Source organism: Lactuca serriola, chromosome 8 (assembly GCF_051521515.1).
Source record: "Lactuca serriola cultivar US96UC23 chromosome 8, Lser_US96UC23_V15, whole genome shotgun sequence".
Lineage (NCBI taxonomy): Eukaryota > Viridiplantae > Streptophyta > Magnoliopsida > Asterales > Asteraceae > Lactuca > Lactuca serriola.
The window spans coordinates 258,323,781-258,343,550 of NC_136415.1; positions in this window are offsets into that span (position 1 = coordinate 258,323,781).

The window sequence follows — 19,770 nt, forward strand, 5'->3', positions numbered from 1 at the left end:
TGAGTAATTCAGGGTTTACACTTCAGGAAATATCAGGAGAGTGGGTGCACTAGGGTTTTGTGCAACCCTATTATTCCAACACTCTATTATATTAGAGATCATTTTAGGAATAAAAATATTTTCTGCCCAAAAATATCTCAAGACTATAAATAGATTTCTGAACCAAATTCATTCATTATTCACATTTCCAACTAGAGAAAAGCCATTTTCTCTCTCACGGATCTTCGGGTGTTTATACCAAAACGTGAGTAACTCTTTCTAGTAGTGTTAGAATGCATTTTATGTGTTTATAACATGATTTAGAAGGCTAAATCACTAGATCTAGGAGTTTACTCCCCAAGGTGTTCTTGGGCGGTAAACTCCCAAAACAAAGCCGAGACCGACCCTAGTGTTATGCAACTGCTTTAGACTCATATGTATGTGTGTTAGGGACAAGAAAACAACCAAGAATCACCCATGTTTGGGAGTTCACGGCCCAAGAGTTTCTTAGGCCGTAAACTCCCTTTTCAAACTCAAAAATGGTGTTTTAAGGTTACTAAAGCTTTAAGACTTTTATCAAGACTAGTTCCCATTTAATCTAAGGCCTTAAGCACATCAAAATCACTTCTCAAAGTGAGTTTATGGCCAAGACTTTGTTCTTGGGTCGTAAACATGAAAGAATGGCACCAAAGTGTGCCTAATGTCTTTATATGCTTGGAATAAAATCCTAGAACTTATACCACCTATGCTTGAGACTTGAAAACAACAAGAACACCATTCCAATGGAGTTTACGGCCGTAAACTCCAAAGGAAATGGCCTTAGGGCCGTAAACTCCTAATTGGAGTGTTTGTAGACCTTAAACCCCTTCAAGGATGGAACCACCAAGTTGGAATAATTCTAGAAATCATTTGGGACTTCAAAACACACAAATACCCCATGGTTGGGAGTTTACGGCCGTAAACTCAAGAGTTTACAACCGTAAACTCCATGTGTGATGGTATATGGGGAGTAAACTCATATATAGGGTCCTTAGGAACCCTAAACACAAGTACCTTGTCCCACAATAGCTTAGATGCAATCCTTAGGGCTTAAAAACACTTAAATAAAGTGTTTATTATGTCTAGGATGTCTTAAACTTTATCAATTAGTGATTTAAGACTAATTGAATGCATATATGTGTGATTACATGTTCATTAGGATCGTAGTGTGTGTACAAGTCCTCGCTTGACACCTAGCAATCCTATACCTTTCAGTTCATCCCAATCACCAACTACAGGTGAGTTCATACCCTAATCAATGTTTTAAATGATTTTAAAATGCTTTAATGGGGGGAATACAAGTAGAAACAAACATGTTATTAAATCATTGATATGTATTTTATAGCTGTGTTCGTCATTCAACAAATTTCACATACTACAAAATGTGATACATGAAATGGTTTTAAATCTTAAAAACATGTTGTTATCAAATGTTTTCCTTTTGAAATGTTTATTAAAATGACATCAAGTCATTGTTAATTATTGTTCAAAACCCATAAGATGTCTTACAAAACCATTTTTACATTCTTGAACTAAACTATGCATATACACTTATATTCTTATATATGTATTGATGTTATAGTTTACATCTTTCATTCTGTTCCCACACCCTTGAGTAGTAAGAGTGTATAAACCTACATGATCAACCAATTATAGTTTAGTAAATTATCATAAGGATAATTTGAGGATATCAAACATTACTCCTATTACAAGGAATCACACAAGAGTCAGTTCATTCATGAGTCTATACTAGTACATTACCTGATACATGAGTACATATACATATACTTACCTTTTACATGAACACACTTACATGAATACCATACACGAACACTGTTACATAGGTGCATTATCATGTATTCACTTACCTGGATACTTGTACTTAGAACTACGTGGATAATTTATTAGTACTTTCTGTGTAAATTATCTTTCCTGTCCCGGTTCAATGGGATATCTAGGCGGGACTTACCATTCCAAACCCCACTGATTAGCACCAGTGGTCGATGACCATCTACGGAGGTCTAAGGTTACTACTTATACTAGGAAGATCGATAACCGGGGCTAACCCGTCCACCCACCTGCTGCTGCTACAGAGGACAAGTGGACAATCTTCGATTGTTCATAAGGTTATACCTTTCGCTTATCGCGATGATGTGTTACACCTAGTACCCAACGATGACACTTACATTAATACTTTTCTGGACAATCTTCGGATGTTCATTAGGTTACATATTTCGCTTAATGCGATGTTGTGTTAGTCCTAGTACCCAGTGACAACACTTACAGTAGTACATTTTCCTGTTTACTTTATTTTGTGATACTTTCACATAAACGATGAGCTAGACTAAGTACTTTAGTACTAAACAATTAAAGGAAAAACTATCATTTTACTTACAAAACATTCGGGTCTTGGTAGAAGACTACATCTCAAACTGATAGAAAATAAGGGATTTTCTAGGGTTTTTCATACTTACATCAACATTTTCATTTAAAGGTTTTCATGACTTTTAAAACAGCTTTTAGCAAGCAAGGCAATGACACTTATATACTTATGAATTCACCAGCTTTAAAGCTGATACTCTCTTTCAAAATAACTTGTATTCTCAGGTCATCAATAGACAGGTACGGAGGCTAGGTTTTGAGAAGACGGAGCGGACAAGTCTCGTCTTTTATTTTGATTGTATATTTTTGGTGTCTTACTACAATGAAAGAACACACATGTATTAAAACTTTACTTATAATGCAATGGATGATGTTGTTGCTTGTTTGTTATATTACACTGTTGTGATACTGTACATGACGTCCTCCACCGCTGAACGTTTCCACCGTTCGTGGTTTTGGGGTGTGACATGCTTCGTCATGGAGTGTTGAATTGGATTGTGAGAAATTGCAATATCACTTTGAGAGTCACAATAGATAGGAGTGCGTTGAAATCGGTAACCATAATCTAGGAGTTGGGATTTCATCCAAAGAACTTGAGAGGTACAGCTGGCGGCAACAATGTATTCAGCTTCGGCTGTAGAGAGAGCAATGTAGTTATGTTTCTTGGATGACCAACTGACTAATCGACCACCTAGGAATTGACATCCTCCGGATGTACTCTTCCTATCAAATTGAAGTCCACCATAGTTTAAATCTGAGTAGGCTTCGAGAATGAAACTTTCATTTGCTGGGTACCAGATTCCGAGATTTTTAGTGCCTTTAAGGTATCGGAAATTTTTCTTAACAACCAAAAGATGAGATATCTTGGGATTGACTTGAAATCTGGCACATAAGCATGTGGAAACATGATATCCGGATGACTTGTTGTAAGATAAAGCAGAGATCCAATCTTTCCTCTATACTTGTTTTCATCAACTACAACACCTAAAGGATCAGCAAAGATCTTGTGACCAAAGCCCATTGGTACCTTGGCAGAGGCACAGGTGTCCATAGAGTACTTTTTGAGAAGTTAAGAAATGTAGTTCTCTTGGTGAATAAGGATTCCTCGGTTGGTCTGTTTGACTTGGAGACCAAGAAAGAAACTTAATTCCATGTTCATGCTCATTTGGAATCGTTTAATGATTAAGTTAGCAAAGTCTTCACCCATGGATGAATCCGTAGATCCAAAAATAATGTCGTCCACATAAATTTGAACTAGCATGAGATGTTTTCCATTTGATCTTCGAAATAGGGTTGGATCCAAAATTCCTCTTTGAAAGTCTGAGCGCTTAAGAAAGTAGGTGAGGGTCTCGTACCATGCGCGAGGAGCTTGCTTAAGACTATATATAGTCTTTCAGAGTTTGTAACAACAGTTTGGAAACGAGAGATTGAGAAAATCGGGGGGCTGTTGAAGATATAGTTCAGTGTCAAGTTCACCATTGACGAAAGCACTTTTAACATTGATTTGGTAAACTTTGAATCCTTTATGAGCAGCATAGGCAAGAAAGATTTTGATAGCTTCAACTCATGCAACAGGAGCAAAGGTCTTATCATAGCCGAGGCCTTCAATCTGAGTAAAGCCTTTGGCTACCAATCTTGCTTTATTCTGGATTATGACTCCTGCATTGTCTAGCATGTTACGAAATACCCATCTTGTGCCGACAATAGGATGGTTTGGAGGAGGAGGTACGAGAGTCCATACTTCATTTCGGTCAAATTCTGCCAATTCTTCTTGCATGGATGTGATCCAGTCAGCATGCTCTAATGCTTCCTTAATGGATTTGGGTTCGATCATGGATATGAATGCTGAGTAATGACATTCATTTTGGATACTTGAGGCAAAGCGAGTTTGTACACCACCATTGAGGTTTCCAGTCACTTGGTTTGGAGGATGATCTTTGGTCCAGACGTGCAATCTTGGAAGTTCTTGAGAAGCGGACGAGCCAATATCAACAATAGGATTGAGTTGCTCCTCCTGCGTGTTTGAACTTGAGGATGATGCTCCCCCTGAACTTCTAAACCATAGAGATTTACATCATCATCAGAAGGAAACTCAAGGAACTTTTCATTGTCATCAATGTTGATTGGATTTGAGTCATCAAAATCAGCAGTTGCATCTTGAAATCCATCTACGTTTGATTCAAGAGAGGAATGAGCATTCTCCCCCTCAACTCGAGAAAGTTGAAATGGTTCGTAATCAAATGGATGGAGGCTTGGAGTTGGACCAAAGAATTTTTGAGAGATGGGAGCTTCAGGAGTCGGAATTGAGCTTTGCCTTGCTCGAGATTCTAAATCAAGGGCTGTTTCGGATGGTCCAAAAAGAGTATCAAAATCAACTTCATGAATTACTTGGATGTTTGAACATTCCGGGGAAGGAGCATCGGACTCCATGATGTGAGTTGTAACGTGAGTAGGACTGGAATCCTGAATGAAGTTGTCATCAAGTGTAACATCAAAACTTTCTTCAATAACTCGAGTACGTCGGTTGAGGACCCGATAAGCCTTTGATTTAGAGGAGTACCCTAGGAAAATTGCTTCATCAATTTTGGGTTGAAACTTGGTAAGCTGATCACGATTGTTCTTGATGAAGCATTCGCATCCGAAGACATGCAGAAATGAGATTGTAGGCTTCCGACCATTCATTGCTTCATATGGTGTTTTGTTGAGGCGACGATTTATGATGCTTTGGTTCTGAGTGAAGCATGCAGTAGAGACGACTTCAACCCAAAGATATAGTGGAAGATTTATGAAATTGAGCATTGATCGAGCAGCTTCAACAAGAATTTTGTTTCTTCGTTCAAGTACACCATTTTGTTGAGGAGTATATGGAGCAGAGAAATTGTGATCGATACCCTTTTTGGAAAGGTAGTTTTCAATGGAGCAATTTGTGAATTCCGAACCATTGTCACTTCGGATACGTTTAACTGGGAGCTTGATGAGAATTTCTACTCCTTTGATGAAATTGATGAGTTCGGAGACTGTTTCTGACGTCAGCCTGAGGAAGAAGACCCAAGTGAACCTAGTGAAATCATCCACAATCACAAGAATGTACTTTTTGTGATGCAAACTTTCCACTATTGATGGTCCACATAAATCGATATGTAGAAGTTCTAGAGGTTCCGAAATAGATTTTTCAATGATGACGGGATGACCTTTATTTGATTGCTTGCCACATTCACACGCAACACATAAATGATCATTTTCAAATTTGAGGAGTGGCAGACCTCAGACTATTTCTCCTGACACAAGAACATTCGTGTATCTAAAGTTTAAGTGTGCAAGTCTTCGGTGCAACAACTAGCTAACATCAGGAACTGCTTTGGAGAGTAAGCACAGCTGGGGATTGCCAATGATCATGTTGATGTCTAGAGGGTACATGTTCTTGTTGCGATTGGTCTTGATTAAAAATTCTCTTTGGTCTTCGGTCATGATGTAGTTGTGTTTCTTGCAAAATTCAACTCTATGATTTGCATCAGTGAGTTGTGCCACACTTATGAAATTGTGCTTTAGGTCAGCTACATATGCCACATTTGAGATTAAGAAGTTGTCATTGGTAAGAATGCCATAACCTTAGATTTGAGAGTTTGAATTGTTGCCATATGTTACATATCCAACATTTGATGAAAGCTTTAGATCTCGCATAAAGTTCTTCTGTCTGGTCATGTGCATGGAGCAAGCACTATCAATATACCATACTGTTTCTTGCTCCGAAGCACAGAGTGCCTACAAAATTAGTGAGTTATGGAGTTTTTAGGCTCCGAGTTAGGTTTTGGGACAAAGGCACAAGTCTTAGGCTTCGAAAGGGACTTGTGAACAACAAAAGATTTAGAGGGTGTGTTCCCAGATCCTTTAGGAAATATACAAAAGGACAACGTTCTTTCATCAATCCAATAGTCGTACTCAATGACATGAACTTCCGGAGCATTGTGCTTCAGAACATGATCTTCTAGAGAGGTGGTATTAACTGATTTTTTCGGAGTCATTTTTCCTTTAGAGGAAGATTTGACTTTCCACACAAGATTTTGTTTAGGAGATTTTGAGGAACTTGTGTTCAGAGTAATTTTTGGTTTGTTAGACGGCACACTAGTTTTTGAAGATTTTGATTTAAAAATTGTGCCATCAATTTTAGCGATGAAAACCGAGGAAACATTTCGAGATGGAGTGTTTCAGACAGGTGAACCATGTTCACGAGTTTTGGATAGAGTGGTACTGACTCTGGTCTTGCGTTGTGCAGTACATGGAGAACTTGGTCTTTTAAGTATCTCAGTGGGAACAAAGGAGTTTTGTCTTGGTGTGGAAGAGCTAGGGTTCCGAGATACACTCTTTTTGGAGTTTTCAAGGAATCGAGAGTTTTGTCTGGACCTAACTTCCTTCTTGTGAGCATTTCTTGCTTCCACTTTAGGATCTATGACATCCTTTCTATTGAGCATTGGTTTTTGCTTTGATTGAGATATAGACTTTGAGGTTTGACCTATTGAAGTATTGTTAAAATTGGGATCAATGGGAACCAATGTTTTTTTTTACACAACAAGGGATTCAGATTCATATGAATCAGAGGAGACATTACTTGAGGTTTCAACGTTAGCATCCAAGGATTCCGATACATACTCTGATGAAGTGGTTTTAGTAATATTGGAAGTAATTTCCTCAATTACACAGTTGTTTGGAGGATTGTTGTTCGGAATGTGATCTATTCTATTGGAGACACTATTATGAAACTCCGGGATCCGATTCAGGTCTAGGTTTATTAGAGTCGGAAGAGGCATGGAATCAGGAAACTTAACAACAATAGGTTGAAAGTCAGGGATCAGAGATGCAAAGTGTCATTTGTCTCAGGAAGGGGTAACAAGGGAGAAATAGGGGTGTCCGAATGTTTATTGTTCAAAATCTCTCCCCAAAAAGTCAGATTTTGCAATTCCTTTAGAGGACTAGCAATAGGCTTTGGAAACTCGCTTCCGAGGCCAGGTGCTTTGAACCATGGGTGATGAAAATTATGTGTCATCCGTTCATTTGCTTCAAGCATGTCAATAGAGTTGTGCAAAGCATCTATTTTAGCATCGAGAGGTTTATTATCACAAATCAAAACATTTCTTTCAGAGTAGGTAATTTCACATTTGTCTTTCAAAATGATACATTCATCTTTTGACATTACAAGCTCTCGTTCTCACTACTAGAAAACAGACCTTTAATGACGCAGTTTTTACGACACGCACTGATTAATAATACGCAAAAGGGCATGCCCTTAAAATAGTGTCATCTCTCCAAAAATTTTAAGGATTTACGTCACGCATTATTGCGTGCCCTTAATTTAGTGTCTCAAGAAAAAAAATTAAAAACACAGAGGGCGCTTTATCTTAAATGCGCGTCGTCTATACCTGTCGCTTTATAATTTTAATGAAACACGCTTTTTAGTTGACAAGGGGAAAACGAAATCCCCAAAATTTTGAAAACCCGCCTCGTTTTTTCTACCTTCTATCTATCTTTCATCCTTGCAATCCGCTCTCCCCTCTCTGATACTCTCTCCTTTAGATCTCCCTTCATTCTCTACCTCCCGTCTCTCTGTAAATCCTAAGCCATCGCCACTTCCTTTCTCTCTTGCATGTGCTAGGGTTTTATTTTCTTCCAAGCTTCAGCTTCTATCGTTTTCTCTCAGCCTAGTACATGTGAGGGTTATGAAATAAAGAAAAACCCCAATGCTCCACAAAGATTCCTTTCTGAAAAATATCATGTAAAGCGTGGAGACGGAGTCTGAAATCATCAAGAGGAGAACAAGAAGATAAATCGAAGGTGAATCGTAATTAATCTGCGAGGTATCCTCATCAATGGCGTCGACCAACTCTAAAACCTTGAATTCAAAGAATTATTCAGAGAACTTAGGTGTTAACACAACAGGTTCCAAGTGAATCACAATTGATTTGTAAGTATTTTGGTTCAATATTCTTTATTCTCAAAGTGTTGGTTGTAGGGGTAAATTTTTTATATTCACATCATAGTCTTTTCTCAAGTTTCGTGAGTTACAATCTCAATTTTTTTCGTTTTAGATTTACTAACTTCATTGGACCGAAAGATGTTGCCACTAATTCTACTAGTAGGGAAGCTAATCACAAGTGGGTCGGGGGGGGGGGGGGGGAAACAAAAGGTCCCGTTACTCAGGTATTCAAATCTCACGATTATATTGTTTGGGAGGCGAAATCTAAAGATACTGAAAGGAATTGGAAGAAACGAAAAGAAGAAGATATAATTTGTAAAATATGTGGAGCCCTAAGGGAAGCCATTACTCAAATCACATGATTCTATCAGCATCATTGGCCATGTTACTCAGGTATTCAAATCTCATGATTCTATTAGCATCATCTTATAAAATTGTTGTTCTTAGTTGTTTATGATTTTTAAATACATGCAGACTGTGTTAGACTCAACTATCTGATTCATCAACAACTAATATCTCAATATGTGATTTCACAGTAAGCTTCAAAGTGAAGCCCTAAAGGAAGCCATTACTCAAATCACCACATATGCAAAAGAGAAGAAGCATAATTTCACTGAAACCATTGAACTCCAAATTGAACTCAAGAACTACGACCCAAAAAAGGACAAATGTTTCAGTGGAATAGTGAAATTGCCTCACATTCCTAGGCCTAAATTGAAAGTTTGCATGCTTGGAGATGCCTTAACATGTTGAAGAGGTAATAAGCTTTCTCAACTATCTCAAGAGCCCAACAGTACTTAAGTTATACTTAATAAACATTTTAAAACCGTTAACTATAAAGATAAAATATTAAACATAGTAAAGGTTCATTAACTTCAAGTAAGACCAAACTCTACATTAGGATTAGAACCCATATTAAGTTGTTTCTGCATACAATCATGAATTGCTGTTACAGAGTTGTATTAGTTTCTATTTTGTTGAATATTGTTGAACCCAAGGGTATTTTACAATATGCATATCCAACTTGTTGACCTATATAATCCTTTTGTTGAATAGCTATAACAAATCCAAACAAAGGTATCTAAAAAATAAACAAGAAACAACTTTCCATATTCATCTTGCATCAACTGTAGAAGATGGAGGATTGGTGATTTTCTTTCACTTTTTTTGGTTTATTATATATCATTTAATAGATCTAATATGTAGGATTTAAGTTTAAACTCCTCCCACCATTTTGTAATTGCTTGGGAAAAATTGTTTTGCCTTTGCTTTAACATTTGTTTTACTCTTCAAACTAATAAGCCATGAGAATTGGGTTACTTGTTTTTTTATATCCTGTTTGGTTTAGTCCCGATAAGATTTCTTTTGACTTAATGTAAAAAAGAAAGAGGAAATTTATACTCAAGAAGGACACATGTTCATTTTAATATATCTCCCTTTTAATGTTGTCCCATTTAACATATCTTCCTAGATAATAAGGTTTGGTTGGAATGGAATTATATAACAGGGTTTGTAATTGGTTGCTGAATATGGTTTGAATGTAATCATGTGAACATGGGTGGAATGGCGGGAAAGGAATAGGGTGGAATGGCTAGAACGAAATCTTGTGAATGGAATATAATCATATTTAAATAAGGTGGAATCTGATGTTGTACAATTGAGATCAACCTCCATTTTCAACTAAGGTTGCTTTTAATGTGGAGGAGTTTTGTTGTTCTTGTAACTATGACTTTATCTACATCAATAGTTGAAAGAAAAGCTTCTATTCCCATGGCTGCTTATCAGATCTGTTTAGAAGTTTGGTTGGCTGTTTCTTTGCTTACCAATGCTTTAGCACTTGCAGGACAGGTAACCTTAAAAATTAAACTAGTACAAGGTTAATGTTGTTGCTCTATTTTTTCCTGTAGTTGTCTGATTGTGTTGTTTTGTAGGCAATTCTTGCAAGTAGTTATTCACAAAAGAACTATGGTGAAGCATGTAGAGTAATAGATAGAGTTCTTAAGGTTAAGGATATATATATATATATATATATATATATATATATATAAATATATATATATATATATATATATATATATATATATATTATAATTCTTTTTTCCTTTTTAATTTAACTTACAAAAAGTATATTGCTAATAAAATAATCCAAATTCTTTGTTTTTGTTTAGATTCGATTAATATCTGGAGGTAGCTTGGCTTTTGTGTTGTTCTTAGGGTTTTGATGTTGTTCCCAATGCTCAACGTCATAAGCTCTGCGCTCAACGTAGCGCATTAAACCCTCAGATCGGATCCTATAGTTATGGTCATCGTAGGAGGCTATCCTACGCTCAACGTAGGGCACCAAAATGCAAAGATGGAAAAATTAAACTTAAAGAGTTATACCTAAGGATACGAGTGTCACAGCTCTCCCTGACTTGAATCAGATTTCGTCCTCGAAGTTTGCTGCTACAAATAACTATAGGTAATGCTCCTTCATCTCCTCATTGGGCATCTATTTCCACTCAAACCATTCAGGTGATTGCATTGCACCTTTACCAGACCCACTACCTTGCTGCGCAAGGTATTCATCTTCCTATCAAGGATCACCATCGGTATCTACATACAGTTCAGGTGCTCATCATTTTCGATGTTATCCAAGGGAACCACTGCAAAGTCATTAATGAAACAATTTTGAAATTTAGAGAGATGGAATATGTTTTGGATCTGGTTGTGACAACCGTAAATTTCCATCCAGTTCAGTCTAATACTTCTTTGAAAGTCAAACTCATTGCTGTTATCTTTTAGCACAATTAGAAGTTTATTTGAGCATTCCGAGCCTTGTACACTTAAGGAATAAGTGTCGGGCTTATTCAGCTGAAGTTTTAGCTCAAAGAAATTACCTAAAACACTCATGCAAGGAGTTCACGGCCAACACATGGGAGTTTGCTGCCGTAAACTCCATGTGGGCTGTAAACTCTTGGTTATATGATGAAGAGGTGGCCATTTGTTCATTCCTTCCTTCTATTTGGCCCAAATCCTCTCAAGTATCATACCGATCTTCGTCCCCGATCTTCAAAACTCGTAAGCTTATTGTCTTAACTACTTGATATCTTGCATGAACTGGTAATCTTACATGATTTCATCCGTGAAATCATTCCATTTTGTAGATCTTCAAGTTTCACCAAGAACACCAAGAACACACACTCGTGTTCTTGGCTAATATCGACCATTTGAGCTCGTAGATTGTAAGCACTCTTGATGCAACTCATTATACACTATGTTTATCAAATTTAGAGCTTTGAAAACATAAGAAATCATGGAATTCAAGGAGTTTACGGCCAAGGCATGTTCTTGGGCCGTAAACCCCTTTTAAGGGTGCAAATGGCACCCTAACTTTAGTGAGCCTTGGATATTAGCATAGAACCTTACCCCTTTGAGTTAAGGACTTCATTTCACGAAATGGTACTCCTTACCATGAGTTTATGGCCGTAAACTCATGGGGGAGTGAACCTAGGGCCGTGAACATCAAACAAGGTCATTTTAGGACCTTAAACCCACCCAAACACTTGGTTAAAGCTTTGGAACACTTAACCACTTAAGCCCTAAGAGTTTTAAGCCACTTTTAGTGACCAATTGGGATTTTATGGCCATGAGTTTACTCCCCTTGGCCGTAAACTCCAACACACATGGTCTTTGGACCATAAGCTCCCGTATGAGGCTTTGCACTCCTTAGTTGCAACCCGATAGCCTCCTAGCACTTGACCAAATTGTTTTCCTTGCAATAGGATGTTCATACATGTTTAATTAGTGTTATAATTAGTAATCTTTTATATAGATATGTGTTCATATGTAATTAGGATCATTGTGTGTGTCTAAGTCTCCACTTGACACCAAGCACTTGTCCAACACTTCCTTCTGATCCGCTCACTGCAGGTGAGTTCATACCCCTTGAATTAACCTTTTAAAGGTTTTACAAAACTCCTTATATGCTTTTGTATTGTCAATTGCATGCCAGTATATGTATAGTTATATAAATAATGTTTAAAAGACTTAGGAAGGCCAACCCGCTATATTTCCTTTTTCCCGTTGGGATGGGGTCTGGTAAGGTATCGGGTATCCGTCCAAAGGTAGTTTAACTAGCAATTATATATCATGTATACATATAGAGACGTAAAAGTTGTCCTTAGTCAGTTCAGTACCTTTGGGTAGTAAAGGTATTACTTCAGGTTATACACGTACATAGTTAGTAACTATTATAGGTTTAGTTAAGAGATACCACTTACCATTCCAAGTGTAAGGAATCATACAAGTGTCAGTTCATTCATGAGTCTATACTAGTACATTACCTGGTACATGAGTATGTTTACATAGATGTGCTTACATGAGTACATTTACATAGATACGCTTACATGAGTACGTTTACATATGCTTACATGAGTGTGTTTACATCGATACGCTTACATGAGTACATTTACATAGATACGCTTACATGAGTACGTTTACATGTATACTATAACATAGATATTATATGATGGGTTACTATTATATATTATATGTGTAGATACTGTCATATATTTCTCCTTCTTATCTTTATCTTGTGACACAATCACATAATCGACGAGATAGATTGGACTTTACATCCTAGTACCAAAGGATACTTTGTGGGACTAACCATTCCTATAGCCACTGTTAGCTACAGAGGATAATGAGCATCTACGGATGCCTACGATTGATACCATTACAGGTATACTATAAGGGACTAACTATTCCTATACCCAGCTGTTAGCAACAGAGGTAAATGTACATCTACAGATGTCTTAAGTTAGCACTGTTAGTTATCCTAGTGCAAAAGGATAGTACTTAAGTTATTATTTTATTTTCTTCCTTTACTTTGTGACATATTCACATGAACGACGAGGTAGGATATATTTGATATAGATAACTATTTTCCTTATTACCTTTATATTGTGACTCATACACATAAACGATGAGGTATACTTTAGTTTTATACTAATAGTTAAACAGGGAAAAACCATCACATTTATATAGATGCGTACTTTCAAAACAGTCGGGTCATGGTAGAAGACTACTTTCTAAACAGTAGGGTCTTGGTAGAAGAGTACTTTCAAAACAGTAGGGTCTTCGTAGAAGACTTCTTTTGTAAGGATCATAGGGATTTCTAGGGTTAGTCAAACGCTTTCCATTACTTACAAACGTTTACATACTTATATGAGCTTTCTTTGAAAACAATGTCAAGACTTTCATTATAAGTTTTACACATCAAAGACACATTAATACTTATGAATTCACCAGCTTCTTGGCTAATACTCGCTTTCAAAACAACTTGTATTCTCAGGTCACACATAGACATGTACGATGACTAGGTTTGTGAAGACGGAGCAGTCCAGACTCGTCTTATTCTGATTATTCAATTTATTGTTGTATATTATGAAAGAACACACTTGTAACTAAATTTATACTATTAATGCAATGGAAGATGTTGTTGCTTGTTTACTACTTTACATTGTTATTATCCATTACATGACTTCCTCCGCCCCTGAACGTTTCCGCCGTTCTCGGTTTTGGGGTGTGACCGATTGGTATTAGAGCATTGTTTATAGTGAATTGAGTATATCAACCCATAAAAGATATACTAACTATAAATACTTTGGGATTAAAATACTCTGACCAAGAGTTTATACTTTAAATAATAAAATATTTAATTAAGTATACGTGCCTGCATTCATACTAAATTCAGTGTCTCTAGGACAGTACAAAAGAATTATGATTATTGGGCAACACAAGTGGACTTAGAGACATATAGTCAAAACTGGGAAGATATAGCATGATCAACTATATTATCCGTGGGTTGACTAGCATGTGCCTAAGTGTAGTTGTGTGGTTGCAACAAGTCTAAAATCTTACCAACAATACCACAATGAGAATAATAGAACATAAACCTAAAATACTATAGTGTATTTGGTGTTACTCTAAGTACTTTATACTTGAGAACTAAAAAGGATCTTCATTACTAAGTTGATAGTTGCTAAGTGGATACACTAAGGCTATATGTAACTAGGATGTTATAGACTTAGAATCTGTGAAAATTTTGCTTTACCCCTATTCTTTGTGTATTTGGAGTTAAGGTCACTTATTCGAAGGCCTATCCTATTGTGATTACATATAACTGGTATGCACTTCACAAATGGTGATGTAACTAATGAAGATTTTCTAAATAATTATCTAGATAGTTTGGCTAATAATTATTTTCTTACTCCAATTCTCGCATAGATAACATGGCTGGACTCCATCCCCACAGCAACCCGTACCTTCTAAACGAAGTCATTGCTGGATGGTTTGGAGAAGAACCAAAGAACGATCATCCGATCCCTTTGAATGATCGCCACGCTGAAGACCTCACGGATGACGATAACTCCGAACCCGAGGTTGAGAACCTACCCCATGAAGCTCCCTTTTCCAAATCCTAACCCTCGTCCGACATTTCATGGCCCGACGCCTCCTTGGGTAGAATGCTTGGAAACATGGATCCAAGGACAGGATCAGCCCATGCCATTTAATGGAGACCGAAGCTTTTATGACCTGAGCAATGGGGGCTCAGCAGACAGAATCTTGCCAATCCTGGTCCGTAGAGTGGCCCGAAATGAGATACAAAGCAGGACAGCCGTACATCAAATCACAGAAGTTGTCGCCAATGCGAGACTGCATACCCTTCGCACCATTCGTCTGGAAGATGCTCGTGAGAGATCTGAAAGAGACCATGAAACCCTGCTTCAAGCACTGGCTGAGTCACGAGCTGAAGTCATAGAACTCCGAGTACGCCAGAGGGTGTACGAAAGACACCTGCTTGATATGGAATGTCAACTGGCTGAGCTAAGAGTTCACCAGAGGGATGATCGTACCCAGTAGGAGATACTTTACTTTCCTTCTTGTTTTAAAGAACCGTGTTCCTGTCTATGTCATACGTAACATTTACTATGAAACTGCCTTGTACTGTAGGTACTTTTAGTTAGGCCTTTATGCGGCCAAAACTTTTGCTACTCCGGATATGATGTAAGACCTTCTTCAAGGTCAAATTTCCCTGAACTTATTACATTTTAAAAATCGATGATGTTGACAGTCAGCTAACTTTTGTGTCACGCTTTTGTTCAAATACTCTCAGCATACTTTCGTTGGAGTCTATCCGAAACATGCTTTAGTCAAGTCATTTGGACTATAGTAATTTAACTCCGAAGACAGTTCCAAGTCTCTTTTAGTGGTTGGATCATGTTATTCACCAACCAACGATACCTCGGCTTGAACAACAAACGTCTTGAGACCATTGTACGAACTTACTTCCACTCATTACTAGGACTGCATCATAGGGATGTAGGTCGAACCCACGAGAACATACTTTTATGCTTTACATGAGCGATCAAACTACGTCTAGGTTCAACCATACTCACTCACAAATTCATTTTCTTTCCGTGAAACAGAATCATGTCGCCAAAGAAAAACAATCAACCCATCAACCAAACACCAACTCTTCAGATTGATGCAGCTACCTTTCAAGCTGCAGTCTCGGCTGCTGTGTCAGCTATTCTGACCCACCTTAACACTAACAACGCGAATGTTAGCGGGATTGTTAACAACAATTCCAATCCAGGTAACAATCAAGTAGCTCAACGAGCAATAAACTACCACGACACCCTGAGTTCCAAGACCAAGAGTAACAAACGGAAGTTTTAGGCTAAATCTAAGGACAAATCGCTTCGAAGGGCGAACAAGAAACAACCACCGGTAACGACCTTCACAGCCACGACATCGGTACCTCCTACTACCATCCCTTCGGGTATCCCAATTGCCCCTAACCCAGCCAGACAGTATGTTGGAAACTTACCAAAGTGCAATAAGTGCAGCTTCCATAATCTAGGAGGATGTCGTCTACCGCACTACTTTAACTGCAACAAGGACGGGCATAGTGCCTGCTGATGCAGGATTCAGATCCAACACATTACTTCAACCACCAATGTCAAAACCTCTTGGATATGCCATCTATGTGGCGTAATGGGACACTTCAAGAGGGACTGCCCATCAGGGCAGAACGATGATGGGACAGGAGGAGTTTGACCTCAGAATGGAAAGAGGCAACGAAGAACCCTACTATAGTAGAGGTTCACTTCCAATCGTCAGTATTTTGTATGTTTTTTAAAACATGTTTAAACCTAGTGCAACTCGAGTCTTATCTTTTGCGAGATCCCATTGGTTAAGGGACCCTCATGTTGCGTATACTTGTCTTTTGTAGTATACTTTGTTTGCAGCAGTATTCCTATAGTTACTTTAAAGTACTGTAACCCTGTTAAAAGCTGCACCGTTATGTTTTATCTGTAACGCCTTTATGTTCAGATCTAACGTCATTTACTTCTAAGTAAGTCCGACATTATCATACATCTTGAGTCAAATCGATCCACACAAACAGTTTCGTGCGTACATCTCTTTCTCCGAAAACGCCTTTCTAGCAAAGCCGTCATTCCAGAACTCCGAAGTACCCATGCTAGAAGTACCTCATATTCAGAGACCTCAACAGGACTTCCATTAGAAATCATTACTCTCTACCTCGCATATATGAATTAGTTGACCAACCGCAAGGAACGATGTACCTTGCAGAAATGGACCTAAGATCCGAATATCACCAGTTGCGAGTGTTAGTAAAGGATGTCCCAAGGACAATCTTCCAAACTCGAAAACGGACACTACGAGTCCGTAGTGATACCCCTCGGATAGTACCAATACGCCCGTAGTATTCATGAACTTAATGAATAGGGCATGCCATACTTACTTGGATCAGTTCGTCATTCTCTTTATAAATGACTTACTTATCTACTCTCGTAGTAAGAAGGAAATCATAAAGAGCATCTACAGCATCTACAACAAACCCTGGAAACATTACGATCAGAGAAGCTTTACGTGAAGTTCTTTAAATGCGAGTTTTAGATTTGAAGATTCGAATTTCTAAGACACATTATCAGTAATGTGGGAATTCTTGAGGACCCTGCCAAAAATCAAAACCGCTGAGAATTTCTCAACACCGAGGATGCCGACAGGAATTCGGCAAATTCTAGGTCTCGCTGACCTACTGTCGAGAGTTCACTCAGAACTCCTCGCGGATTACGAAACCTCTTATGACTTTGACCCAGAAAGGAGTGGCCCTTGACTGGGAAGACAAGCAAGAGGAAGAAAACCTTGGAATTTTAGGTGAGAGGCCAAATCCTTTTGGAAATCTCACTTTGGGAAGGCTTGATGCGCTTCGAAAAGCGTGGTAAGCTAAATCCTAAATAGTTAGGACCTCTGAGATTCTTTTCAGAATCGAACCTGTAACTCACAAACCCAACCTACACCACGAACTCAGTAACGTACATTTTTCCCTTCACGTCTCGAACTTGAAAATGTAGCTTTCCGTCAGGACTCTCATAATCCCAGTCGATGAGATCGAGATCAACGAGATCCTCGCCTTCGTGGAAGAACCATAGTGACCCTCGTTCTAAGTGGTCAAGCGGATGAAGCAAAAGCCGTCGCCCATTAGAGAAGGTTCCTTGGGATACCAACCGAGGACTCGGTTTCACTTATGAGAACAAGAACAAATCGATTAGGAAGTTTTCCAACCTCCTTGCTCGATTATTCATGCCTACCCCTTCACCTGAATTCTAATTTCGGGACGAAATTCCCTCTAACGGGGAGATGATGTGACAACCCCAAATTTCCATCCAATTCAGTCTAACAATTCTTTGAAAGTCAAACTCATTGCTGTTATCTTTTAGCACAATTAGAAGTTTATTTGAGCATTCTGAGCCTTGTACACTTAAGGAATAAGTGTCGGGGTTATTCTGCTGAAGTTTTAGCTCAAAGAAATGACCTGAAACACTCATGCAAGGAGTTCACAACCAACACATGGGAGTTTACGGCCGTAAACTCCATGTGGTCCGTAAACTCTTGCTTATATGATGAAGAGGTGGCCATTTGTTCATTCCTTCCTTCCATTTGGCCCAAATCCTCTCAAGTATCATCCCGATCTTCGTCCCCGATCTTCAAAACTCGTAAGCTTATTGTCTTAACCAGTTGATATCCTGCATGAACTAGTAATCTTACATGATTTCATCCATGAAATCATTCCATTTTGTAGATCGTCAAGTTTCACCAAGAACACCAAGAACACACACTCGTGTTCTTGGCCAATATCGACCATTTGAGCTCGTAGATTGTAAGCACTCTTGATCCAACTCATTGTACACTATGTTTATCACATATAGAGCTTAGAAAACATAAGAAATCATGGAATTCAAGGAGTTTACGGCCAAGGCATGTTCTTGGGCCGTAAACCCCTTTTAAGGGTGCAAATGACACCCTAACACTTTAGTGAGCCTTGGATATTATCATAGAACCTTACTGTTGGGTTTTGAGCATTCTAACACTCCTAAGTGTACATGCAACCCTAAATACCTTGGATCTATGTTTTCTCTATTATACATGAAAATAAGAACTTCCAAGGTATTATCCTAATCTAGCATACAAAACAATAACTATAGCAAGATAGAATACATACCTCTTTCATGTAGAAAGTCTTCATGAAGCTTGAGTGCCAAGTGCCCCAAGTGTGACACCTCAAATGGAATCACAATCACCAAAACACTTAGAATAACTTGAGAGAATTCTACAACTCATGAAATCGGCTAGCCCTTTCTTTTTACACTCTAGTGTGATTCTAGTGGCCGATTTGGTCAAGAATAAGATGCTTATATAGTTAGGGTTACACCATGTAAACCCTAATTGAAATGGCCTTTCATTTCCATGAACCATGGGTATAAATACACCATGGAGCATCCATGGACCATCCTATGGGTTTTAGCCCAACTTGATTATCCATGGAGCATTAGCCCACTATACAAGTATGGATGATTTACACAATCAACCCATATATTTAATTAGTCTTCTTTTGATCACTTAATTAATCCTAGATTAATTCTTGATCAATGCTAATTAAATAATCTTATTATTCTTATTAATAAATATACTAGAACTTATAATATATTAATAACCATAAGTGTCTTATTTCTCTCATTATAGTCTATCCAAGTGCATGATGGTATGCAACCCAAATGGACCATGCCGGGTCGGGTCAAGTCTTACCAATTATAGTTATGGACTTAGACATTAATCCAACAGTCTCCCACTTGGATAAGTCTAAAACTATTATTGCGTATGACTTCAGGAACCAATCGGCAATCGTAGCTCTCAAAAGCTTCTGTCGAACTCTGACCTTGTAGATGAACTCTGACCTTTGTCAGTGACTTGTCCATTAGATAGGGATCATATATTCCTCCATTCTAGATATCATATGGACTGAGACATGGATTATAATCATTCTCTCT